We start from the raw sequence: 20,106 nt of genomic DNA, 5'->3' as shown, positions 1-20,106 counted from the left end.
TTTATAATATTTTTATACTCCTCTTGGCACCTTTCTTCATGTAATGTGAATAGTCACTTATAAAAGAGATGAAGTACTTCTGATCATACGAGTCTATATCTGAACTACAAATATATGTATGTATAATTTTTAATATTTTTTTTACTCCTCTTGGCACATTTCTTTGTCTTGTAGGTTTGCTTTCCTCTTATGCAGTCCACACAAGTATCAGAATGAGTAAAATCTAAAGTACTAAGTACTTTATCTTTTACCAATCACTCAATTATATCTATGGAGATATACCCCAATATCTGATGCCACAACATAGAGGAATCTTCATTCATAACATATCAAATCCATGAATAAATACTTTACTCACTTTCCATTGGCTTCTTATAGTTTTGAAAGCCCTACAAGGAAGTTGAAATGTAGATTGTACTTGTAGATCCATAATCAATCCACCAAGTGTTGTCATTCACATAAGCCATATTAGATTCATAATAAACACAAGATATTAGATTACATTTTTTTTTCTAAGCCAATCCTTAAATCTAACGCAATCCTTCCTTATTGTCGCAACCTAATTTTCGCGGGTTCACCACCTAAAACTAGGTTAATGGATTACTAAGTCTTTAAGCTTAGCTCGGACTCTCCCAAGCCCATACCAATTCGCGACTTAGGTTCAAGTTCTTAACATGCAAATTTATTTTTATTTAGGAGCACCACTAATCAGTTTATGGTAGGTCGATTAGACACCTAAGTAAAATAATGGAAGAATTACTTTACTCCTACGAACCAGAGACTAAGGGTATGGGGACTTGATTACATTAGATTTATCTAATGCCCTTTCGGTACCATTCTTTTTATTTTCAAAAATGTTTGGCAATTGAATTGATTTTAAACTATCTCCCTAACATGTGAGGTGATCATACGGGTGTGCAAACCACCAATTTAACACTAAAGAAAGCAATTAAATAATGTAGAATTTACCTAAAAGCAACGAAAGCAAGCATCTGCAGTGTTAAATTAAAATCCACATCAACAACCCTAGATATGGTTTCTAATTAACAAGCAATTACTCAATTTTTGTTTTCACTTTATTTAATGAGAATCATGCGATGCATGCTAATAATCTAATATGACATGGTAACATGACCTAAACTATATGACATGAAGAATCTATGCAATAATTAAATGCGATCTAAATGACCTAATTCTAATGACATGCAATGCGATGCAATGACATACAAAATTATTTAACCTAAAATGACATGCGAGCTATATATCAAGCGACATTTATTAAATGACATAATCTAATGACGGGCAATTTCTAATTAGAAATGAACCTAACAATAATCACTAAAATGACGTGCATTTCATGGACTTAATTCTATATAACGTGCACATGATTTTTCTATTCTAAAAATGCAATCTATTCCTGGAAATTGCAACTAATTTATCCTAAGACAAATTTTATGAAATTCGAAATTTAAAAATGCAAAAGTGATCTAGCTAGATTAAGATTCTATCTAATTTAAACTAGGGATTAAGTCATATTAAATCCTAATTTAAACTAAGACATTATCTAAATCTAAGATGCAATTTATCTAAAAAGATTATCTAAATTTAAAATGAAACATGCAATTCTAATCTAAAATGCACAATGATTTTCTTGTGTTTTTCTTTAAGAAATTCGAAATTAAAACTTCACATAATTAAACATGCAATTCAAATAAAAACTAACAACCTAAATGAATCACTTTCTTTTTTTTTGGATTTTTTATTTTTTAAATTCGGAATAAAATCCCTATTCTAGATATGCAAGATAACAAGAAATATTCCAAAACAAACTGAATCCTCATTCAAATATTTTTTAGATTTTTTAGTGGTTTTTTCAAAACAATGCAATTACCAACTAAACATTAAATCTAAACTAATCAAGGCATCCAATCAAATAAAGAATTACAATGATCGAAAAAAATAACCTGTCATCTCACAGGTCAAATTAACGATTACTATAATCCTGAATGCCAAAATAACTAAAAATCTTATCCAAATTCTTACGGATCAAATTAATAGTTATATTGATTCAACAATTAATGTGCTATCGACAAAATGCCCAAAAATTAATATAATTAAAAAAAATGATCCGACGTCTTACGGACCAAATTAATAATTATATAGTTTTGAGCAAAACCTTAAGGATAATGCCTAAACTATGCAAATAATTAAAATTGACATCCCATGTTCTAACTTAAGCAAAAATGACAGCACTTAAAATAACTAGATAAAAAAAAATAAAAATAAAAGGATAAAAAGTAAATCACCTAAAAAGGAAATTAAAAAAAGGCAACAATGGTGGACGGCGTCGGGCGAGGATGGCCGGCGTCGAGCTCCGGCGAGGGCACAGCAGTGCACGGTGAGGAGCTCCGGCGAGGAGATTGTCGTGGGTCGGCACGGGCCTACGTCGCGGGGGCTGCGTCGGGGCGCTCGGATCACGAGCTTCAGCCGGCAGGGCGTTGCGGGGACGGCGGGAGGCCTCGGTGGCTGCGATGAGGAGCTCCGGCGTGCTGGATCGAGCTGTTGGGCACGACGTTCGGTGAGAGAACCGAATCGGGGGCGAGAGTCGCAGCGGAGTGAGGGCGGTGGTGGCGCGGGTCGTCGGGGCTCGTAGACGGAGACCGGCGGCTACGTCGGCGCGAGGGGAAGGCGGAGGCGCGGCGGAGCTTCACGGGTCATCGAGTTGGGCGACGAGCAAGACCAGCGAGCAAGGGACGTCGGATCACTGGATTTGCGCTGGGCGATCGTGGTGCGCTTCGGCTAGGGGCAGAATAGAAGCGGCGTCGCGGTGCAGCAAGGTAATGGCTTCGTCGGACTGGCGGAGCTCCAGCGTCGGCGGGGCGGAGGCGAGTGAGGGCGCCGGGACAGCGACGCGGCGGCACGGGGAAGGTTGGCTCGGCGGCGGCGCGATTCGGGTCGCCGGTGGCTCGGCAACCGGTGCGGCAAGCGGCACGGGCAGATCTGGCTCGGGTCCGGCTGATTTGGGGCTCGGTGGCGTCGGTGGTGCTTCGGTGCGAGTTGCGGAGCGATGAGGGTGGCGACGGACGCGGCACAGCGTCAAGCGAGCGGCGCGGCAGAGTGGGGCGGTGGTGCGTTGGAGGCTGGCGTCACAGTGCCGGTACAACGCACGGTCGGCGCGTCAGGGTCTCCGCGAGTTGCAGCGGCGGCGGGTGAGGAGTGGCTCCGACGTCACGAACCAGCGTGGATTGGAGATGAGGCGGAGCACACGGATTGGCGAGGCAGAGGATTTGGGGAAGATGATGAACGGTAAAGGTCGTTTTTTACTTTTCTCCTCTCTCTCTCTCTCTCTCTCTCTCTCACGTTCTGACTTTTTCTTTTTTCTGCAGTTTTTCCTTTTGCACTTTTTGCAGAAAAATTTTCTTTTCCTTCTCTTTTCTTTTCTGAATTTTTTTCTCCGGAGAAGTCCCCCCACGATTGATCCGTACGTATCCTTTTATAGGCGACGCAAAACAGGATCTTTTTTTTTTAAATATTTTCATCTCCCGAATATTGCTTATAACCTCTTGATCACAAAAATCCTTATCTCAAAAATATTCTCCCCCGATTTCATCATCTATTGATAAAAAATAAGATTACAATGCGATTTTTTTAAATTTTCAAAAACCATAATATCGCATCAAATCTTAATTTTTTTCGCAAGATAATCAATTAAAAATAACGACGGGCTTGGGTTAATTTTATCCTTTCATGGGCCTAGCCCGGCCTATTAATTTAAAATTCAAAAACACCAATTCGACCCATCCGCCACCGGTCCAGTAAATAAAATGCAAAATATGCAAACTAAATGTAGCTATGCAATTAATATTTTTTTCAGGGATAAAATTAACCCCTAATTTTTTATGCAATAAATGACTAAATGGATCGCCAAAATTTAGGTGTCAACACTGCCCCTCTTTGAAGGTGAGCTCGAAGAGGTTGCCTTCAAAGACAAATTGAAATTTAAATTTTGACCATGCAAATGCACTGAATGATTTTTTTTTTTTTGTCGGAAAATGAATTCCATTTTTTAATGCAATTTATATGATGCATGGAAATGCTAATGCAGATGATAAAAGACTTATCTGGAATGACTTACCTTCAAGGAGGGTAGAGTGATTCAAGATAGTTGGTGTTACATGTCCAGGACTCGTACCATTCTACGTCGCCCAGAATAGTAACATGGCTTTGCAAAGAGACTGCTTCTTAGGACCCGTACCATTCTACGGTCGCCTAGTATGACAGTGTTTGGTTGTATCTAGGACCCGTACCATTCTACAGTCGCCTAAACGGGGATTTAGGTTTTGTCTAGGACCCGTACCATTCTAGGGTCGCCTAAACGGGGATTTACCTTCCAAGACCCATACCATTCTACGGTCGCCTGAATAGGGAAATAGGTTTTGTCTAGGACCCGTACCATTCTACGGTCGCCTAAACAGGGATTCACTTTCTAGGACCCGTACCATTCTACGGTCGCCTTGACAGAAAATTGATTTTTCAGGACCCATACCATTCTACGGTCGCATGAATGGGGAAATTGCTTTTCCAGGACCCGTACCATTCTATGGTCACCTAGATTGAGGTTTTGCTTGGCTAGGACCCGAAACATTCTTCGGTCGCCCAGCTTTGCAACAGAAATCATCCGACCAGGACTCGAACCATTCTTCAGTTGCCTTAATCAGATTGAATCTAGAGGAAAAATCTTTGGGGAACAACTCCATTGAGTGTCGGTGTAAAAGACTCTGGGCTACGAAAGCATGCCAGGTCGATAAAAGAAATCCGGGCTACGGAAGCACGCCGGTTCGATAAAATGGACTCTGGGCTACGAAAGCACGCCAAGTCAAGAAAGAGACATCGGGCTACGGAAGCACGCCGAGTCGATGAAAATGACTCTGGGCTACGAAAGCACGCCAAGTCAATATGAAGGACACCGGGCTACAAAAGCATGCCGGGTCTATTAAAGGGACTCGGGCTACAAAAGCACACCAGTCAAGAACTCCGGGCTACAAAAGCACGCCGGGTCTATTAAAGGCGACATCGGGCTATGGAAGCATGCCGAGTCGATGAAAATGACTCTGGGCTACGAAAGCACGACAGGTCGATATAATTGGACAACTTGACCAAGTCAAGTGTCGATGTACTTGAGAGAGAATACCTGCACAATGACAAGTATTTTAGAGTATGGTAGAGATATACTTACCTGATGATATCTCTGATTCTTGGGGATATGTCTTTTTGGAATTTGGATATCCTGTGGAGGTCTTTCACCTCCTGGTGGAGGTTTCTCATCTTCTAATATCATGAAACATTCTGAAAGGAACTTGAATTACTTGTCAGACATGAATTAGAGCAAAAACTGATATGCATTCATCAAAGAGATAGACAATCTAAGCTACTCTAAAATGCACATTTCAAAATTCGGTGAGGTTTTCATCAACTCAATCGGGGTTTATGCATAATGACCTTTGCATCACCCAAATTTCCACTGGAGAGAATTATCATTCAAGACAATCTTCACTCATGACATGGATTTCTTAAAAATATTAAATGAGAGACTTTTGGTTAGAAAGGACTTTCACTCACTCTCATTTAGAATGGCTATTTTATGAGAATCACTCAATTTTATCATATCGACATGGGTCCGAGTATTCTCGCAAGCGGTACGATCTTACCAATCTGAGAGGTCTTTGACAGGGACCATAATGAGGGCTTGGTCAACGGCTTAACAAAATGACTCTTTGAGTCAAAGCTATTGAATGAACTGTCTTGTAATCATCTCCGGGTTTACAAGTCAAGAACCCTGCAAAATGAAAAAGAAATAATCTTGCTCGCACTTTTTCGAGCGATGCTTATAAACATATGAACTCCTACGTTAATTCAAATGCCTTAATCTGAAGAGACTTTGTAAGGGACGTAACGTAGGTTGGGTTCATGGGTTGAGAAATGAAAGGATCATTAGGCTCAAAATGTGCGTAAAAGGTGTGAATTGATTATCATCTTGGCATTGCCACCAGTTTTCTTTTTCACCATTGGGGATTGTCTTCTTGAAGTGCCCCATTGATTGTAAAAACTCAGCATTTGAGTTCTTTGACTATTGCTCCATTGGGATTCAATTCTTGTAATTGACAGTCACCTATCTTGACTCTCTTTTTTTTCTTCTTTTTCTTTTTTTCATGGGCATTGGCCTTGCTTTTACCAGGCACACTGCTTTTCATGCCCTTTAGTTCTATTTTGAATTCAATTCTTGCGCACAATGCATGTGTCAAGCAATTACACTTTGAATGGCACTTGAACTTTCAAAGGTCCTCATCTGCCTTTTGCCTTGCCCCAGTGTGGAGGATGATCACCAATTGGGTTTAAAGAAATGAAATTGCAGGCTCAAGTGGGCTATGCAAAGGATATAAGTGTATGGGATAGAGAAAGAAATGCTCTTCATCATCTTAAGGCACTTAAATTAACACATGAATTCAATGTAATAGCATGACTCGAAGATTGATGCAAGTGAGAGCAAGAAAATTTCAATTCATTTTACTCACCTCATGATGCAATTTTATCTCTTAGTTGCCCCGATGTGGGTGATTCTTGACAGGGGTGATTTGAAAAGAATATCCATAAGTGTATAGGCTCAAAAGGGTTAAGCAATGGATCACCTGTAGTGTTTGGGATAGAGAAATAAATTGCCTCTCATCATTTCGGTTGCCGTACCTTTTGCGAGAGAACTCTTTACCTTATGGATATGAACCTTCCCACACTCATCTCACAAGTGTATGAATATGGGACTGTATATAGGATAGGGTTTGCCTTTCATCATCCCGACTCGTCTCATTTAGTATGCTCAATCAATTTCACATCATTCATTAAATTAGTCCATCTTGATGTTCTTTAGTGGAATTGGTGGATAAAACATGTAAGAGTCATCATACAAAACCCTTTTTTTTTAAAAGAACTCAACAGCTTTAAGCATGTCAACTTCAAACAATTTTCTATACTGCAAAATGGTTTTAAGCATTCATTCAAGGATTCCTCTACAATGGGAATTGCCTCAACAGTTGATGTCTTTGAATTGTCCCTATCATTCAAGACTAAAAATCCACTTTTGCCCCTGCACAAGAGAACGTGCATCAGTATGATACTATGCAACATCAAAGTAAATTCAAACTGCACATCCATTTTGGCTCGGGTCGAGACTTTATCCCATTGGGTCACTACCAAAATCTGTCATGTCCCAAATTGGTCATCTCTTCCACCAGGGAATGATGGTCCTCTTTTACTTGTCCCAAATCTTTTCATTACAAGTGCACCCTAAACCTGTTGATCACAAGTCAAGTTTATGATCATTGAAACTTGATACGCCATTCTCGATGTCCCTTGTCATAACAAGTTATAGAATCATGTTCGAGACAAGAAGCAAATGAGTCGACAAACAAACAGGTTTAATCTGCTACAAGCTTTGGAAAAAAAATTTTGTTCTTTTTATTTTTAGCAGTGAAACGCTTTTGTTTTCAAAAAAGTTTTTGGGAGGAAGCATGAGAAAGTCCAGCCCTCAGGATTTTTCCGTGGATGATATTTTTCTTTTTCATGGTTGGATATCGTCATTGGACTGGTTTGGTATACTCCATCATGTCCTCAAAGTTGGAAATAAAATTGTAATTTCATTTAATAGAATCAAATGAATTACATTATTGGAATGGAAAATGTGATTCCTAAACCCCTAAAAAGAGAAAAAATCGAAAACGATTCCTAAAAACCAAAACAATTCCTAAAAAGCAATAAGAATTCCTAAGCGGGGAGGTGCAACCGAGCATCCCCTAATTAAACAAGGAAAGTGAACTACTTAGGACCATGAATCATGTATGCTTGAGTTCTTCACCCTCCTTGCTCGTGTGATGTGCCCCCTTCAAATCAGAGATTCTTCCTTCTAGATATGTCACGAGTCTCTTCATGGTGGCATCAAATTCAGCTACCTCGAGAAAATGAGACGATTCAAAAGTTCTATTGGCTCTCTTCTCCGAGTCGTAGATTCTTATTGAAGATGGAGTACCTATGTCATCGCAGCCTTTTTGCTTGATGAGAAAAGTCACAGTAGCAGACAATTCATTGACTTGATTTTGGTGGTGTGCAATTTGCTTGTTCATATTGTCAATGATACGGTCCAGCGCCTCGTTTTGATCCGCCATTTTAACTCTCGACCGTGTACGGATGGGTGAGCGAGATCGCTTCATAATCACCTAATTGAATAAATGGGAACATGTAAGCATGATGTGTAAATAGAAAGCTAGTCCATGACAACCATTTAATTTTAGTCAAGAAAGTCCACATATGAAGAGGATTTCCTAAAACGGACTAGGAAAACAAAGATATGAGATGCCCCAATAGGGACGAAATTTCCTAAACATGAACTAGGAAAAGCCAAGACATAAATTGAAAACAAATTTCCAATTTTTTTTATTTTCCAAATGATTCATTGTACGGCAATTTATTTCCTCATTTCTTTCCTAATTGACAAAGGAATTAAATCAATGATTAACCTAAATTGTCATGGACAGACAAAACTGCAATAAAGTAAGTAAATTGCAAAGTGAGACTTTAGACAACTTACTTTCACCGAAATGGATGACAATCACATAGGCATGCGCATGAAATGTGAGGCTCGATTTCTACCTAGACGGCTTAACAAGGTGGAGCTAAGAGGATGGTCTGACCGTTGCGTCTCGCATTAACGTGTCGTCCTCCTAACCCGGCTCGCCGAATGGAATACCCAATAATCACGCAGTCTCGCGGATATGGACAAACACATTCGACACCATGAAAGAAATTTCGGGGAAGAGAAGGTCAACCTCTACATAGCAGTCTCGCTTTGGAGGAAGTATCCTTCTCAACACCATCCTAGAAATCCTATCGCAGCCCAGGTCCAACCGCAGGTTGTGTGTGCAATAGTGTAGTGCTAAAGCAATAAAGCATGCACAACAATTTAAATGCAAACAACACTTCTATAGTTTTAATTCAAACATTCATCCCTAACTCCAACCTGCAAGACAGGGGTTAGCAAAGACTACTCCCCTTATACCTCCCATCTGCAAGAACATTTAACACCTTAGAAATGTTAGGGAGATACCTGAGATCCTTGCTGCCAAACAAAAACTTTTTTAAAAGAAAAAGAAAAATTGGCCTAAATCCACTAAGTGTTTTAACATAAGTCCCCAGCGGAGTCGCCAAGCTGTCGCGACCTAATTTTCGCGGGTTCACCACCTAAAACTAGGTTAATGGATTACTAAGTCTTTAAGCTTAGCTCGGACTCTCCCAAGCCCATACCAATTCGCGACTTAGGTTCGAGTTCTTAACATGCAAATTGATTTTTATTTAGAAGTCGCCACTAATCAGTTTATGGTAGGTCGATTAGACACCTAAGTAAAATAATGGGAGAATTACTTTACTCCTACGAACCAGAGACTAAGGGTACGGGGACTTGATTACATTAGATTTATCTAATGCCATTTCGGTACCATTCTTTTTATTTTCAAAAATGTTTGGCAATTGAATTGATTTTAAACTATCTCCCTAACATGTGAGGTGATCATACGGGTGTGCAAACCACCAATTTAACACCAAAGAAAGCAATTAAATAATGTAGAATTTACCTAAAAGCAACGAAAGCAAGCATCTACAGTGTTAAATTAAAATCCGCATCAACAACCCTAGATATGATTTCTAATTAACAAGCAATTACTCAATTTTTGTTTTCACTTTATTTAATGAGAATCATGCGATGCATGCTAATAATCTAATATGACATGGCAACATGACCTAAACTATATGACATGAAGAATCTATGCAATAATTAAATGCGATCTAAATGACCTAATTCTAATGACATGCAATGCGATGCAATGACATACAAAATTATTTAACCTAAAATGACATGCGAGCTATATATCAAGCGACATTTATTAAATGACATAATCTAATGACGAGCAATTTCTAATTAGAAATGAACCTAACAATAATCACAAAAATGACGTGCATTTCATGGACTTAATTCTATATAACGTGCACATGATTTTTCTATTCTAAAAATGCAATCTATTCCTGGAAATTGCAACTAATTTATCCTAAGACAAATTTTATGAAATTCGAAATTTAAAAATGCAAAAGTGATCTAGCTAGATTAAGATTCTATCTAATTTAAACTAGGGATTAAGTCATATTAAATCCTAATTTAAACTAAGACATTATCTAAATCTAAGATGCAATTTATCTAAAAAGATTATCTAAATTTAAAATGAAACATGCAATTCTAATCTAAAATGCACAATGATTTTCTTGTGTTTTTCTTTAAGAAATTCGAAATTAAAACTTCACATAATTAAACATGCAATTCAAATAAAAAAACTAGCAACCTAAATGAATCACTTTCTTTTTTTGGATTTTTTATTTTTAAATTCGAATAAAATCCCTATTCTAGATATGCAAGATAACAAGAAATATTCCAAAACAAACTGAATCCTAATTCAAATATTTTTTAGATTTTTTCGTGGTTTTTTCAAAACAATGCAATTACCAACTAAACATTAAATCTAAACTAATCAAGGCATCCAATCAAATAAAGAATTACAATGATCAAAAAAATAACATGTCATCTCACAGGTCAAATTAACGATTACTATAATCTTCGAATGTCAAAATAACTAAAAATCTTATCCAAATTCTTACGTATCAAATTAATAGTTATATCGATTCAACAATTAATGTGCTATCGACAAAATGCCCAAAAATTAATATAATTAAAAAAATGATCCGACGTCTTATGGACCAAATTAATAATTATATAGTTTTGAGCAAAACCTTAAGGATAATGCCTAAACTATACAAATAATTAAAATTGACATCCCATGTTCTAACTTAAGCAAAAATGACAGCACTTAAAATAACTAGATAAAAAATAAAAATAAAAGGATAAAAAGTAAATCACCTAAAAGGAAATTAAAAAAGGCAACAATGGTGGACGGCGTCGGGCGGAGGATGGCCGGCGTCAGAGCTCCGGCGAGGGCACAGCAGGTGCACGGTGAGGAGCTCCGGCGAGGAGATTGTCGTGGGTCAGCACGGGCCTGCGTCGCGGGGCTGCGTCGGGGCGCTCGGATCACGAGCTTCAGCCGGCGGGGCGTTGCAGGGACGGCTGGAGGCCTCTGGTGGCTGCGATGAGGAGCTCCGGCGTCTGGATCGGGCTGTTGGGCGCGACGTTCAGTGAGAGAACCGGATCGGGGGCGAGCGTCGCGGCGCGGAGTGAGGGCGGTGGTGGCGCGGGTCGTCGGGGCTCGTAGACGGAGACCGGCGGCTACGTCGGCGCGGGGGAAGGCGGAGGCGCGGTGGAGCTTCACGGGTCGTCGAGTTGGGCGACGAGCAGTGACCAGCGAGCAAGGGACGTCGGATCACTGGATTTGCGCTGGGCGATCGTGGTGCGCTTCGGCTGGGGGCAGAACAGAAGCGGCGTCGCGGTGCAGCAAGGCAGTGGCTTCGTCGGACTGGCGGAGCTCCAGCGTCGGCGGGGCGGAGGCGAGCGGGGGCGCTGGGACGGCGACGCGGCGGCACGGGGAAGGTTGGCTCAGCGGCGGCGCAATTCTCGGTCGCCGGTGGCGCGGCGGCCGATGCAGGCAAGCGGCACGGGCAGATCTGGCTCGGGTCCGACTGATTTGGGGCTCTGGTGGCGTCGGTGGTGCTTCAGTGCAGAGTTGCAGGAGCGGTGAGGGTGGCGACGGACGCGGCACAACGTCAGGCGAGCGGCACGGCGGAGTGGGGCGGTGGTGCGTTGGAGGCTGGCGTCGCGGTGCCGGTACAACGCACGGTCGGCGCGTCAGGGTCTCCGCGAGTTGCAGCGGCAGCGGGTGAGGAGTGGCTCTGGCGTCACGAACCAGCGGGGATTGGAGATGAGGCGAAGCACGCGGATTGGCGAGGCAGAGGATTTGGGGAAGATGATGAACAGTAAAGGTCAAATCAACCTTTATCGTTTTTTACTTTTCTCCTCTCTCTCTCTCTCTCTCTCTCTCACGTTCTGACTTTTTCTTTTTCTGCAGTTTTTCCTTTTGCACTTTTTGCAGAAAAATTTTCTTTTCCTTCTCTTTTCTTTTCTGAATTTTTTTCTCCAGAGAAGCCCCCCTACGATTGATCCGTACGTATCCTTTTATAGGCGACGCAAAACATGATCTTTTTTAAATATTTTCATCTCCCGAATATTGCTTATAACCTCTTGATCACAAAAATTCTTATCTCAAAAATATTCTCTCCCGATTTCATCATGTATTGATAAAAATAAGATTACAATGCAATTTTTTAAAATTTCAAAAACCATAATATCGCATCAAATCTTAATTTTTTCGCAAGATAATCAATTAAAAATAACGACAGGCTTGGGTTAATTTTATCCTTTCATGGGCCTAGCCCGGCCTATTAATTTAAAATTCAAAAACATCAATTCGACCCATCCGCCACCGGGTCCAAGAATAAAATGCAAAATATGCAAACTAAATGTAGCTATGCAATTAATATTTTTTTTCAGGGATAAAATTAACTCCTAATTTTTTATGCGATAAATGACTAAATGGATCGCCAAAATTTAGGTGTCAACAGTTATATACCCATTTTTTTACAAAAGAAACATTTAGATTCTTTCTTAATGTCAACTTAGGGATGCATTTTGCATTTTCCCTTATTCTTTCCTTATTTGCCAAATGAGCACTTTCTCCTAATCCTATAATCAATCATTCCTCTTGAAAACACATAGTCATGAGTTCATTAATTGATTATTTATTCTTATGTGTATTGTAAGAGATCTTGAAAAGTGCAAATTGTTGTGGGAGGGTGCTCATAATATAGTACAAAAGAAATGATTTGGATATTTTAACCTCAAAGTTCTTAAGCTGGGCTATAATGTCCCTCATCTTTACGATGTACTCACACACCTCTAACGCTAGTGAGTTTCATTAATGAAAATTTCATAATTAGGGTCATGGCATGTGCCTTCTTTGAAGTTTCAAACTACGTGTCAATAGCTTTCAATAAAGCCTTAGCATTGTTATGTTGAGCAACCGAACCACGGATACAATGATATTTTAGTCCTTATGAACATTGCACTAAGGCGGTTGGACTATTCCCATTAGTCATAAAGGGCTATCTCAATTGTAGTGCTTGAATCAGTAAGAGCAAGCGACTCATCTTTCCTTACAGCATAGTCAATGTTCATGTACCCCAATTGAAAAAAAACTAACTCTTTCCAAGATTTATAGTTTCACCATTCATTATGGGAACATTGTCTTTAAATTCAGAGAAATTCACAGGTTGCAGAACTACATATCAAACAGTCATGCTTATGTCACAAAAATTGAGGCAAAATATACATGAAATCATGTTTTACTAATGTAAACATGTCACAAATATTAATCACGTAACATAAAAACTACTTGTGGGCTAAGTTTTTAATTTAAGTAGATTCATAATTACATTATGACGAAACTACCATTTTTTAGTCCTTTTCCTTAATCCCTATGGGTAAATTAATAAAAATGATATAATATTTCATCATAATTAATCATATTAATGTAATGAAAATTCATGTAGGATAAAATTGTAGGATAAAATTCATCATATTAATATGATTAATTACAATTAATGTCCATAAATGTGATCCACAGGCTCTTAATATATAACTTAACTAATTAAAGATGTTGTGGCCACTTTCTAATTAATTAAAATATATGGATAATTGGACATTAATTTCATGCATAAAATACACAAAAATGGATGAAGGGCAAAATCGCAATTTAATGCCACCAAGGGCAAAACAATAATACTTTAGCCAATGGCAAAATTGTAAATTAATTCGGCAAAGGGTGAACTGTAATAATAGCCAAGGAAGAGAGGCAAAATTGAAAATTAAAGGGTCCGCGATCCTACGGTTGCATGGCGTGCACGCTATTGATACCTAAATTTTGATTAGGCTTTTAATTAGGTCTTAATTTATGTATTTTTCCTTTTTTTGGATAATAAAAAATAGATAAAAAGAAAACAACAAAAATGAAAAGAAAATAGAAAAAAAAATGCAGCCCGTTGGGCTAGGCCTTCGAGCCCAGCCCCTCCTTTTTTTTTTTTTCTCTCGTGTAGGCCCCCACAGCTTGGCCCACGTGACCTGGCCTAGCCCCTTTTTCCCTTTGTCTTCTTCCTCCCATCTTCTTCTTCTTTCTTCCTTCTTCCACCTAGGGCTGAGCACGGTTCCCGGGTTACCCGGGAACCGGAACCGAACCGGAGGAGGGTCCGGTTCGGTTCCCGGTTCCAAGGGGACCGGTTCCGGTTCCGGTTCCTTTTTCGGGGAACCGAACCCGGGCCGAACCGTACCGAACCGGAACTGGTTCGGAACTGTCCGGGCCGGAACCGGTTAAGTTAGGGGCAGAAAAGCCATTCCCCCTCTCTCTCTCTCTCTCTCTCTCCTCAAACTCACCCACGCCCGTAGCCGCCCCCTCTCTCTCTCTCTCTCGGACTTGCCCGTCGCCGCACCGCCCATCTCCGCCGCACCGCCGCGTCTCCGCCGCGCCGCCACTCCGCGCCACCGGCCATCTCCGCGCCGCACCGCCCGCGCCCGTAGCCGCCCCCTCTCTCTCTCTCGAGTCGCCCGCCGCCGCACCGCCATCTCCGCGCCGCACCGCCTCTCCGCGCCACCGGCCATCTTCGCGCCGCACCGCCATCTCCGCGCCACCGCCATCTCGCGCGCGCCGCACCGCCCAGCCTGCCGTAGCCGCCCCCTCTCTCTCTCGCTCTCCGCCCCGCCGCCGCACCGCCCATCTCCGAGCCGCACCGCCGCTTCTCCGCGCCACCGGCCATCTCCGCGCCGCACCGCCTAGTCGCCCGTAGCCGCCCCCTCTCTCTCTATCGACTCGCCGCCGCCGCACCGCCCATCTCCGCGCCGCACCGCCGCGTCTCCGCGCCACTGCCATCTCCGCGCCGCATCGGCCATCTCCGCGCCACCGCCATCTCCACGCCGCACCGCCCATCTCCGCAAGTTGTGAATAGGAAAGGTAGAGCAGCTCTGTTTTCTTTTTTGTGTCTCTGTTCCCTTAATATATTTATATTATATTTGGAGATCACCCAATGCCTTTCTATGAATTGAGTCTTCATATTGAATTTCCCTGATGGAAAAATGACATATTCCATTTTAATAATAACCCTGGGATCGCTTATTCTTAAAAGCATTGACTGAGTACCAAAGGGGACCTCATAGGGACAATAAAAGAAAATTATTGGTGAATGCGTTGTCTCAAGTTAAATGCATTGAAGTCTATTCACCGTTGTTGATCCAAGATCTATTGAACAAAGAAATATTTATGTGCAATTGGTGGAAAACAATAACTTGTTATTCAGTCAATTATCTGGCAGTCACTTCATTTTGTATACCTTTGGGTGCAAAGGTATACAGACATATGTGATAGGTCTGTGTAGCGAGTTATCTGTCATTAGAAGTATGTAAGTATTTAAGTATGAGTTAAGGCATGTGATATTTGTGGTTGAGGTGGTCATTTATTTTTCTTGCATAACTCAAAGAAGTTCCTATCTCTAGAGTTTTTAGATTTCTTTGTCCAAACAGACTTGGGATTCCCTATATGATTCACAGTTGAAAATTCATATCAAAAAGAAAAATCTGGGAAACAAAAGTGAAGCGGTTATTTTAATATTCTAGTAATAGGAATCTTGATGTTTTTGTTTTCATTTCAATGATAAGAGTCAATCGTGATTGGTGTCAGTCCGTGAACCTGTTGTACTAATCATACCTCTAGGGTTTTAATGCAAAGTAAGAAAAAACGAAAAAGATGATCCACCGAGGTGGGAGTGGTGCTCTAGTCTAGTGTATTGTTGTCGAGAAAACAGCTCGACCTTCGATGTTCTAGTGACTTGTATGTAATGTTCTAGTTGAAGTTTGGCTTCGGCCTCTAAATGAAAGTTGTAAAGGACTTCTTGGAGTATAACATACTCAAATTTGGGACAAAAAAACAAGTATAAATGGGTGAAATCATTATTCTTTGGAAAGACTGGATCTGGAGATTTTGGGACCGACCCTTGATGAATGCATGGACTGTAAGGCAACCTTTTTGTCGAAATTTCACTTCTGTTTCTTAACAAAAGTTGTAAAGGACATCCTGAGGTACAACATATCAAAAATTTAGAGAAAACAAACAAGAATAGGTAGGTGAAATCGTGGTCCTTTGGAGATGGTTAGATCTGGAATTACGGTAGTACGAACAGGGATTTTAACCGTCCATATTTAATTATCTAGGACGAATTTGACTTCGATGTTTTCATGAAGTATCTATCTTATGGTCTTGGCTATCACATAGTCGAATTTCATAATTTTTTAAGGTCATTTGGGTATTTAATCAGAAATTTTTATAAAACTGTGCAATCTGATGTGTTCGGATCTTGTAAGTTGCAATGCGTGGACTATATCATTTTGTATGAGGTTCTTTTGGAAATGTGTTCTGCATGAAATATCTCTTCATGTCTTCCCTACAACATATTTAAATTTCGTAATTTTTTTAGTTCATTTGCCTATTTAACCAAAAATGTTTCCAAAACTGTGCAAGTAGAGAATAGGAAAAGTAAATTGATTTTATCTTTTAATCCAGAACGAATTGGACTACGATTTCTTCATGAAACTTGTACCTCTAGGTCTTAAATACAACGTGTCCAAATTTCAGAATTTTCTGAGTTTATTTAAGGGTTTAATCGAAATTGTTTTCAAAACTTTTACCTCTAGACATTCTTGTTCTAGTGGTGTTATATTTCTACTTTCTACTTTGCTATTTGTTTTGAAATTTCTAATTATATTCTATTATTGTTGTGCAGTGTGAAGTTAATGTATCAAGATAACATATCAATGGAGGTGGAGGGACGTGAGGAAATGACTCCGATTACGGAATTGGAGTTATCTAACAATGAAATTGAAGAAGAGGCACCCCCTACCTCGAGTGCCACAAATAAGGTACCCGGTTCTCATCTTTCCCATGATAAGAAACATACATCCGAATGTTGGAATCACTATTCGAAAATTAGTGATAAGGATGGAAACATATATCAAGTGAAGTGCATTCATTGTGGGTCAATGCTTAAGTACCGTGTTGCTAACGGTACTTCTGCAATGAGGAAGCACTTGGCCACATGCAAGAGGTTTCCCCGTAATCTAGATAAGAGGCAGAAATTTTTTGTACCACGTAATGTCAACACGGCTGGCAAGGGAGGATGAGATTCTAGTACTGGTAGCGTCTTATCAACATGGGCATTTAATCAAGAACGTTGTAGGCTAATGCTTGCTCGGTTTATCATCCTTGATGAACAACCTTTTCCTTGGTTGAGCGTGTTGGATTTCGTGAATATGTTAGTGAGTTACAACCTCTTCAAACATATATCACGTTTCACAGTGGCAAAAGATTGCATGAAGTTGTTTTTTGTGAAAGAACTTCTTTGAAGAATTATTTTGGAAAGATTAATTCTAAGATCGCACTCACGACTGATACATGGACTTCCAATCAAAATTTGAATTACTTGTGTCTCACTGCACATTTTATTGATGAAAATTGGAAGTTGCATAAAAGAATCATCAATTTTGTGGTGATGCATAGTCACAAGGGTAAGGAGATTGGAAAAATGGTGGAGGGATGTATTGAGGAGTGGGGAATAGAAAAAAGGTGTCGACAATTACCGTGGATAATGCTAGCTCGAATGATGTTGCGGTTGGCTATTTGAGGGATAAACTTTCAAACAAAAGTCGTTGATATTAGATGGTAGTGTTTTGCACATGAGGTGTACAGCTCATATATTAAATTTGATTGTGAGAGATGGCTTGACTATGGTACGTGACTCCATTGCACGTATTCGAAATATTGTTAGATATGTAAGGAGTTCTCCCACAAGAGCCCAAGTATTTCAATCTTACATTGAGAAAGAAAAGATCACTTATAAGGGTTCGGTAGTTCTTGATGTCGCCACTAGATGGAACTCCACTTACCTCATGTTAGAGACCGCTATAAAGTTCAGAAAAGCTTTCGAAAGGATGGAAGATCACGATCCATCTTTTGTAAGTGAGCTTAATTATGAAACTCCTAGTGAAGATGATTGGGAAAATGCTATTATTCTTTCGGATTTTCTCAAAATATTCTATGATGCCACCAATCAGATGTCTGGGACTTCATATTTTACTTCAAATGATTATTTTGAAGGGATAGCTATTTTGTATAGAAATTTGAAAGATGCGATCAATGCTTCGAATCCTAAGCTTCAAGATATGGGTGTGAAAATGAAAGAAAAATTTGACAAATATTATGGAAGCTTGGATAAAGTGAATATGATGGTGTTGATTGCGGTTGTGTTAGATCCTAGAGCCAAGTTAAATTATGTGAGTTTCTTGTATGGACAAATTTATGATGATGAATCGAAAATTAAAGAGATGCATTACAAGGTGAAGGATACATTGGAGCGTTTGTATGAATTTTATGAGCAATATTATCTTCCTTCAAGTGATCAAGATTTTGGTGGCCATAATTTGGGTGTAAGTAGTAGTAGTTCAAATTCCAATACCGATACAAGTGGTAGCCAAGGAATAAAGAAGCATAACGCCCAAGATTGGAAGAAAATGTATTTCTACTCGAATGAACAAGGGAGCGATGGCAACAAGTCCGAGCTTGATGAGTATCTTCAAGAAAAAATGAAAAGGATCTTGGTATTGACATTTTGATTTGATGGAAGACTAATGGCTCAAAATATAAGATCCTTTCCTTGATGGCTCGAGATATTTTGTCAATTCCTGTAACTACCATTGCTTCAGAATCAACTTTTAGTACATCGGGTCGTGTGCTTGATGGCTTTCGGAGTTCTTTAACTCCAAAAGTAGTGGAAGCTTTGATTTGCACTCAAGATTGGTTGAGAGCCGCTCGTGTACCGCTTGATGTTGAAGAGTGTATTGAGAACGCCGAACAATTTGAGTTGGGTAAGTAATGTTTATATCTTTATATATTGTAATTTTTTTTTGTATATTTGATAAGTGAATATTTTATTTAATCTCTTCCTTTTTTTTTTCAGATATGGTTGGTCTTAATGCGGAGATTATGATCGATAAATAAAGTTGGTGGTATCGCACTTGCAATGGATCCAACGGTTGAGAAGTCAAGCAAGGTTTTTTGTTGGCTTATTGCTAAGCAACTTTTTTTATCATAATTTTAATGCAAGCTCCTTTTTATGTACATTGAATTTTTGAACTATGTTGTCAAAAAATTTAGGAGCTTTTAGATGAGCAAAATGGCATGCTTCATGGAGTATTATCAATATTGATTTTTTTTTCTGTGTCTTTACTTAGGATTTTGATTGATTTGTATTTATGTCTTTGCAAGGTTTTGCTGTGCCAAAGAAATCACATGGAAATGTTGCAGAGTTCACACTATGGAGTAGATGAAAATTTGAGATCTTATTGGCACTTCTGGTTTTTCATCTCTTTAGAAACTTCTTTGGAAACTTCTTATTAGTTTTGATTATGTATGTCTAAATTCTTGACAATTGGCATTGGTATGTTTGCTAAGATATGGGAAGTTACCGTGTAGTATACGCGTACATTATAGTTTTTTTTTGTAACGTGCGCATACGTTATATATATTTTTTTGGTAATGTGCGTGCATGTTATAATTTTTTTTTATAACGTGCGCATACGTTATATTTTTTTTGGTAACGTGCGCATACGTTATAGTTTTTTTTTTGGGTAACGTGCGCGTACGTTATAGTTTTTTTTTTTTTGGGTAACGTGCGCGTACGTTATAGTTTTTTTGGGTAACGTGTGCATATGTTATAGTCCAAATATGAAAATAACAAAAAAAAAAAAAGAACCTGTTGGGAACCAGAACCGACCCTGAACCTATGACAGGGTAGGTTCCAGGTTCTCGATTCCCACGGGTAGGTTCCAGGTTCCGAACGGAACCGAACCGGAACCTGGAACCGCTCACCCCTACTTCCACCTCTGCAAGTCACGCATGACGACGAAGACAAGCTCGA

General features: G+C 39.8%; 1 long non-coding RNA gene across 1 annotated transcript; it reads left to right on the top strand.

The window, feature by feature from the left end:
* The first annotated feature begins 18,896 nt into the window (after nucleotides 1–18,896).
* LOC104443851 lies at nucleotides 18,897–19,595 on the top strand. The gene is made up of 3 exons (XR_005550403.1): nucleotides 18,897–19,054; nucleotides 19,147–19,239; nucleotides 19,455–19,595. It is a non-coding gene; the product is annotated as an uncharacterized LOC104443851 (long non-coding RNA).
* Nucleotides 19,596–20,106: the final 511 nt, after the last annotated feature.

Source organism: Eucalyptus grandis, chromosome 4, assembly GCF_016545825.1.
Source record: "Eucalyptus grandis isolate ANBG69807.140 chromosome 4, ASM1654582v1, whole genome shotgun sequence".
Classification (NCBI taxonomy): Eukaryota; Viridiplantae; Streptophyta; class Magnoliopsida; order Myrtales; family Myrtaceae; genus Eucalyptus; species Eucalyptus grandis.
Note: the sequence above shows the minus strand (reverse complement) of the source record. Positions and strands in the feature narration are given on the sequence as shown.